At 31.8% G+C, this 7,078-nt stretch overlaps 1 long non-coding RNA gene across 3 annotated transcripts; it reads left to right on the forward strand.

Moving 5' to 3' along the window:
- Window positions 1-928: 928 nt before the first annotated feature.
- LOC138711994 (uncharacterized) lies at window positions 929-7,078 on the forward strand. 3 transcript variants are annotated; one of them, XR_011335571.1, is made up of 6 exons: window positions 929-1,369; window positions 2,332-2,488; window positions 2,595-2,845; window positions 3,111-3,233; window positions 3,440-3,647; window positions 3,839-7,078. It is a non-coding gene; the product is annotated as an uncharacterized lncRNA (long non-coding RNA). The 3 variants fall into 3 exon arrangements; XR_011335570.1 differs by having other exon boundaries at window positions 932-1,369; window positions 3,108-3,233; window positions 3,839-7,076; XR_011335572.1 differs by having other exon boundaries at window positions 936-1,369; window positions 2,595-2,737; window positions 3,108-3,233.

Consider the following 7,078-nt stretch of genomic DNA (forward strand, 5'->3'; position numbering starts at 1 on the left):
GTGCTCAATTATACACTAATAATTATCTGTGGTGCCACAGCCCTTGAAAGGCTCAGACAGACCAGCCGGCTGTTGGCCTCACGTTCACATTTCGATAATAATTATACTTTACTGTAACAAAAAAACTGAAAGCGTGTTTTGTCATGTTTCACCCACGTTACAAGCTTGGAGTAAAGGTTGTTTACTACAGTTAGGGCCTACTTTCATTCTAGATCTTATGGTATAGTAAATAGTTTTGCAACGTGTAGAGACTGGGAAAACAATTTAATAAAATCATCCGAATCATACTCGTTCATTTTATAGGCAATCTTGCAGGTCGCATTTAAAAGAACCTAGGAATATTAACATTTTCTTCAGTATATTTGCTAGGACTTCTTGTCATACTACATGACAATTTTGCTTAGGTTATTCTTTTAAGCATTCCTTCTAGGAATAGCTCAAGTGTTTTAAATTTAGCGTACATTAGTTTAGATTAAGTTCCTAGCACGTATTTGACTAAATACTAGGTTTTTCCACTTCAGTTTAACTGATTTATGCAAACGAAATTAAGACAGCTGACGATTCTAATGTCAGTTATCACCACGCCCACTTTGTTTTGGGCGCATAAGTTCATTACCGACGGTCGTTCAATTTTCTTCAAACATGGCGGCGCAATGATCACTCTATACTTTCTCTTTCTAACTCGTTGGTCTTACTATAGGGAAGACCAGGTAACTTGATACCCTAAGGGTGAAACCTAACCATTTTTCCCCCATTACTACAAATGCTAGTGGATTATGGTGATTTTCTAGTTTGAAGGTTGAATTTTCTTTTGCCAACTTCGTTTCGAATTTCGATACTGACAAATACTATAAATGGTAGTGATTTTGTAACTGGTATGTTGGCAGCTGAGGCAAATATCGACAATATTTGCCGGTACTGGAGTTCCATGAAATTAAAATTGTACTAGATTTCTCAGCCGGTTACTGGAAGATAGTGAAATTCGAACTTATTAATAATTAATTAATATTAGTATTAATATTAATACATAATAGTTATTTTATGTGTTGCGTTGTGGTTATAATTCAAGAATAGTTAGATAAGTACGAATAAATATAATATATTTGGGCGTGATAATGCACGTGGGTAATGGATAGAAATATTATTTCAAATTTTAATGAATTTCTTTCGTGTTTAGATTTTTATTACTATGTCAAAAAAATGAAATAGTGTTGCAGTGACTCCTCCAAGGAAGAAAATGTGTGGCATTCAGAGTACGCTTCAGAAATCTGTAGTTCACGTGTATAATGAGTTGAAGAAAGAAGATAATGAAGAAGGAATTATGCTAACGGAGACAGCAATTACAACCAGAATAGGAAAATTATTAGGAGTAAGTATTCTTAAGCATACATTTCAAAGTGGTATTCAGTTTTAGGAGTTTGCACTAATAATTTCATGATTGTGGTCAAACAAAACAAATTTTTAGGTTAGGCCTATCTTTAATCAAGTCAGTGATTTTCATATTGCCACACTAAATACATTTAAGATACTGTAGTACTGCAGTAGGTGATAGCTTAAATACATTTACAAATTAGACGAACAAATAATCAAACAGCACGAAAGTAAATTTCCAGTTTTCTCTTTTGGTATTAAATTAACCGTTCAGATCACAATTTACATGCCACATCGGCTGAAGAAAATACAAGTCATATTGTAATTATTAACTTGATATTGCAGCAAATATTACATGAATGTTGGCCTGTTATGGTGCTTAAAAATAATTCAGTTTTATATAATGACTATATAACATACTCTACAAAGCATAGGAACGTTGACTCTGGCTGAATAATTTATTCATGACTGGTCTAAGTAATATTAAATATGGTGTTTCTTCAGAAAAGCTACCCCACCCAAAGTACTTGTTAAGATATAACACTCGAGAGGACGAGGACGCACTACTGGGAAACTAACCATTTCTCTTCGTCCTGGACCTCTCGCATGTTATATTGGTAATTAGTAACAAGTTTGAGGGAGGGACTACAACAATGCATTAGAATATACAGGTAAGTGTCAAAGGATTTTTGTGCTGAAAGTATTTGTGGCTGTGCACTAAAACCACGTGTTCATCACTATGTAAATATCACAGAAATCAATTAAACAAAATAAAATTATGCCTTCTTTGGTGTAGCTTTTCTGGAGAATTACCTAAATATTAGCCTACTTAAACCTATCGTAGACCCAACCTAACATGTTGATCATTTTCTATTCATATAGCTGTAAATGTTGGTATCATGCATGAATTTTATGATATAACAATTTTTAGAAGTATTATGTTATTGTTTGTTATTACAGCTTGGCTTAACTACAGCCACGAAAGTGATAAATTCACACAAGGGGACCCCACTCGTGACACCAGGAAAACATAGACTACGTAAACATCCAGTGACTGATGCTGATGATTTTACGAAAGATGCAATTGCGAGATTTATTTATGACAAGTTACATAAAGGTAGGGAAGTTACAGGAATTATTGTGTTGATTTATGCAATGTAATTCTGATATTAGTCATAGGCCTATGTATAAAAATATGGCATAATTTTCATTTACTGTTACAGGGGAAGTACTAACAACAGCAAAAGTTCTGGAACATATGAATGATGATTATGAAACATATTTATTTAGAGTATCCTTATCATCGGTGAAAAAAATTTTGAAAGAGATGAAATTTCTATGGAGCAAAGGGGATCCTTATACACATGTATGAGAAAGTGATGTTATTCATTTTTAAGAGAATATATAAGAAATGTGGAGCGTGAGAACCCTAAACCCGTAGTATTCTTGGATGAGACTTGGATTTTTATGAATGGTAAATTTCAATGCATTGTGAGACATTGAGTGATTGAATTTTTTACTAACAAATAGATTAACACTTATGTGGAATATGAAATTGCAATTAATATAGGCTGCTAGTAATGAAATCAGGTGGGAACAACATGTTTTGCAATTAATAGTTTCATATTATAACTAGAGGTTAGTTATAAAATTCTTGAACGGTTTTCCTGTCTTTAAAATTTTTGTGTCTCTTAGAGTGTCAATGTGAATTGCTTTTCTCTCTCTGTTTTTTTAAGTAGGATCACTCACTTATTCATGAAATAAACCAGGTGAAGTTTCCAGTGACATGAATGGTGTTATTCATAGACCAACAAATGAGGGTGGAAGATTAGATGCCGGAACGAAAGGTGGATTTATACTCGGTGAGTTATATTGATTTATATTTTACATAAATTTGGCAAGAGTAATTTTTTAAATCAGGGTACAAAAATATAAAAATTGGTGACTAAATAAAAACGTGGGAAAGCCTTTCACCAAAGAGGATCTCATGTCATGTTTTATTTTCTTTATTTAAATGCTGTGAATTCATGTGACGTAATTATATGCCCAGGTATAATTTTTATTGCAGGTGCTGATTTAATTTTTTCATGCAATTGAAAGAAAAGTCAGGACTACCATAGTGCTATGAATAGCCCTGTAGTTGAGAAGTGGGTGCAAACACAGTTGTTGACCTGAGAACATTAGGGCAATGCGTTATTGTCATGGATAGTGCTGCATATCATAGCAGACTTGTGAAAAATCAGCCAACAACAAAATGGAGGAAAGAACAGCTACTGGTGATTGCAACTGAATATAATAGATTTGTTGTACTAAATGATAAGAGTTGATGGTGTGAAATCACCTTTTGATATTACATTGCAATATTAATTTCCATACTTTACAGTCATTATTATTATTATTATTATTATTATTATTATTATCATTACTACTACTACTACTACTTATAGATGCTACTTTTTTCTTTCAGGTGAAATTGAATCTACATAAGAATCCTAAAACAACAGAGCCTTGCCAATTACTGTTCTGAAGCGGCCTTGTCTTATGTGTTGTGTCTATATACAATTAATTCTTTCAGTTTTTTTTCCCCTTTAATGTAATGAAGTTGTTGGTTGATTGATACCAAGTGTTCAGCAGTTGATGTCATTTGTTATCTTGCACTCCAATATTTAACCAGATGATTGAAAGCTGTGTAAAGTTAAACAGTCAAGACAATGATCCATATCTTCATTGAGATTTCAGAAATGGCATGGGGAGATTCTGAAATATCAGTTCTTTGTAAATATTTGAGACAATCATGGCCTGTGATAATATGAGTACTGCCACTGTAGATTTTCATAGAAGTTCAGTTATTAAATTAGGTGTATTATTTTTACTATATATTGTACTATATTTTTGTTTCGCTTAATTGATGAATTATATATGCTGTAAATTGAATAGTAGACTGTAGGTCTATAGCTTAACTGATGAATTGTATGTGCTGTAAATTAAATAGTAGGCTGTATACCACAAGTGATGAATTGTTTATGCTTGTAATGTGAAGTAATTTGCATGATATTTATTATCAGTTTCTGTATATTTCAACTGATTGAATTGTTTATACTTTTAAATTGAATTAACTTGCTTGCTATGTATTATATTTTATAGCTTAACTGATGAATAATTGTTTAGGTTTGTCAATTTAATAATCTGAGTGCCATGTACTTCATATTTTTAGTGGAGCCACCAATGTAGCTTAGTCGGTAGACTCGTTGGCCTGCAAATTCAGAGCTGCACTCGAGGGTAGTTTGGATCCCCCATTTGGTCTGATTAGTTGGTTTCTTCTGAGGATTTTCCTCCATCGTGGAGCAGATGCCGGATGGCCTATTGCAATTTTTTCATTTGCTTTAGAATCATTCCGATTTTTGTTACCACATTGTCATGTTCTGGTCTTGTTATTCTTTTAACAGTGTGGTAAGATGCAGGTATAGATAACCTTACAGTAATTTTGCTACCTTTCAGCTACCTCATTACCTCCCACTCCATAAAGTTCATGGATCCACGGAAGTACCAGTCGTCGATGTAATTCGACCATTTTGCTTAAAATATTAAAACACTGTAAAATATTGAGATTTCATGCTGTTACGTCCATTACTGCAGCAAGAACATCTGATTTTGAATCTGATAGTATGACAGCCTTCTCAGATTTATGAAGTCGATACTGGAGATTTTGTAAGCTTAAAAATGTATCTAAATTTTCACTATCAAAATTAGTCAGTGTTTGAAGTTAGTTAGTGGCGTTTAAAAAGGGCGCGTCAGCTACTATGGCTATTTGCGCCCTTATCTAAAATCTTTCACTAAACACAAACACAATACAATAACCAGAATGTTTAAAAAGCTAAAAAGCGTTGTCACGGTTAAAATGGGGCAAACAAATGTTTGAATATAATTCCCGGTAAAAGGGAATATACTGGTATTGTACTACAACACCACTACATCTATGGCTTGGTAAACAGGATCCATCTATAAAAAATACTGTATGTAGTCACTCACTGACCAGATCATTTATCGTTTCTAATGATTTTTAAAATGTCTGGAGAAGTATCACATTTCTTAACATCATCTGTTAAAGTTAACTTATATACTATTCATTTTGAAATAACTTGGGATTGTGTTTTATTAGTAAAGTTTCCCTTAATTGAGCAAGTTTGAGTTCTCCAAATAGAGTCAAAAAGTCTGTTGGGATTTTGGCTCAGTTTATTAATATTTGTGGACTGTGATTTTTTGTTCTAGACAACCATATTATCTGCAAATGATGAGATTATCATAAGATCTATTTCTTTAGTTAGACCATCGACATTAATATTGGAAAATGTATTCCTGAAAACAACAATGTGGGAAGCCCAGATGAATCTGTCTCTATTTACATATTTGTGACAATGAATCAAATAATCAAGTCACTGACCCAGTGTAACACTTTATCATGGACACCCTAAGTTTGCAATTTCTTAAGTGATTTATATCTACAGAGCCATATGATCCTTGAAAATAAATTAAAATTGTTAAGTTGTTTTGTTTTCTGTTTAAAATATCTTTAATATCTTGACTAAAATTTAAAATCTGTCCATTTGTTGAATGCAATTCTCTAAAGTCAACCCAATAAAATGAAAGTTAGTTACTAGATTCCAGGAACCAATTCAATCTATGAAATCATCTCTTCCATAATTTTGGCTATCATACTAGTAAGTGGTATCTGTCGATAACTCGAAAAGATATTAGTTGAATAATTGCTTTTCAAAATTGATGTTATGATAGATTTTCTCCAGACAGATATTGTATTTTAGATGAGATTACAAGATAAAAGTAGTGAGTTTGCTTGTTTGCCAACATGTTTAAGAAAATCAGCATGTGTATTGTCTGGACTTGGAGATGTTTTGGGTCTTATGTTATTAAATTAATAGTAATATTCAGTTCTTGATTAAATATTGTTATATAAAGTAGATAGTAGATTTAACATTTCTTTCAGTTTTTCCTTAATAGTCTTACGTACACAGATAAAACTAACAACCACACCACCAACTAATCTAATAGAAATTAAAATATAATTAAATGTAGAAAAAGTAATTAAAATTATAAATACACGTAATAAACCATAACCCCCTAATTTCAACAATATACTATTTTATTCCCTTTTACAACTTGTAGATAATTATTAATTATAGTTATTACTTATTAGCATAATATTTATTGAACTTATTGGCTATTTCACTTCGTTTGAAAGATGTTATTGTGTACAAAAAGCATTTTTTGATGATCGTTTCATGCTGTATGTTGTGTAAAAATCTATGATTTCTGGCCATCTGTTCTGTGTAATCCATCTTTTGTATAGAATTAATAAAATATTCTTTTGGTAGTAATTATTTTATTAATTGAGTATTTAATTTTCACCAGCTCACATTTCTTGAATCATTTGTTTTTTCTTATTTAAATTTAGGACACAAGAGCCAAAAAGAGACTTCACAGTTATGTATCATACATTTTTTCATTGACAGACGTGGAGTTGCAGAAATAATAAGTGTAAGTGTAGCATTATTAAGCAATTTACAAACAAATGAAATCTTTAAAAAGGTATCTAGAAGTGAAATTACTTATGGCTTTTAAGGACCAAAATTATTTTTGTAAGTTGATTTATTATTATTTCAGTTTTAGCCTAGTTGTATTATCCATTTCC

The sequence above is a fragment of the Periplaneta americana genome, chromosome 13 (assembly GCF_040183065.1).
Source record: "Periplaneta americana isolate PAMFEO1 chromosome 13, P.americana_PAMFEO1_priV1, whole genome shotgun sequence".
Taxonomy (NCBI): Eukaryota; Metazoa; Arthropoda; class Insecta; order Blattodea; family Blattidae; genus Periplaneta; species Periplaneta americana.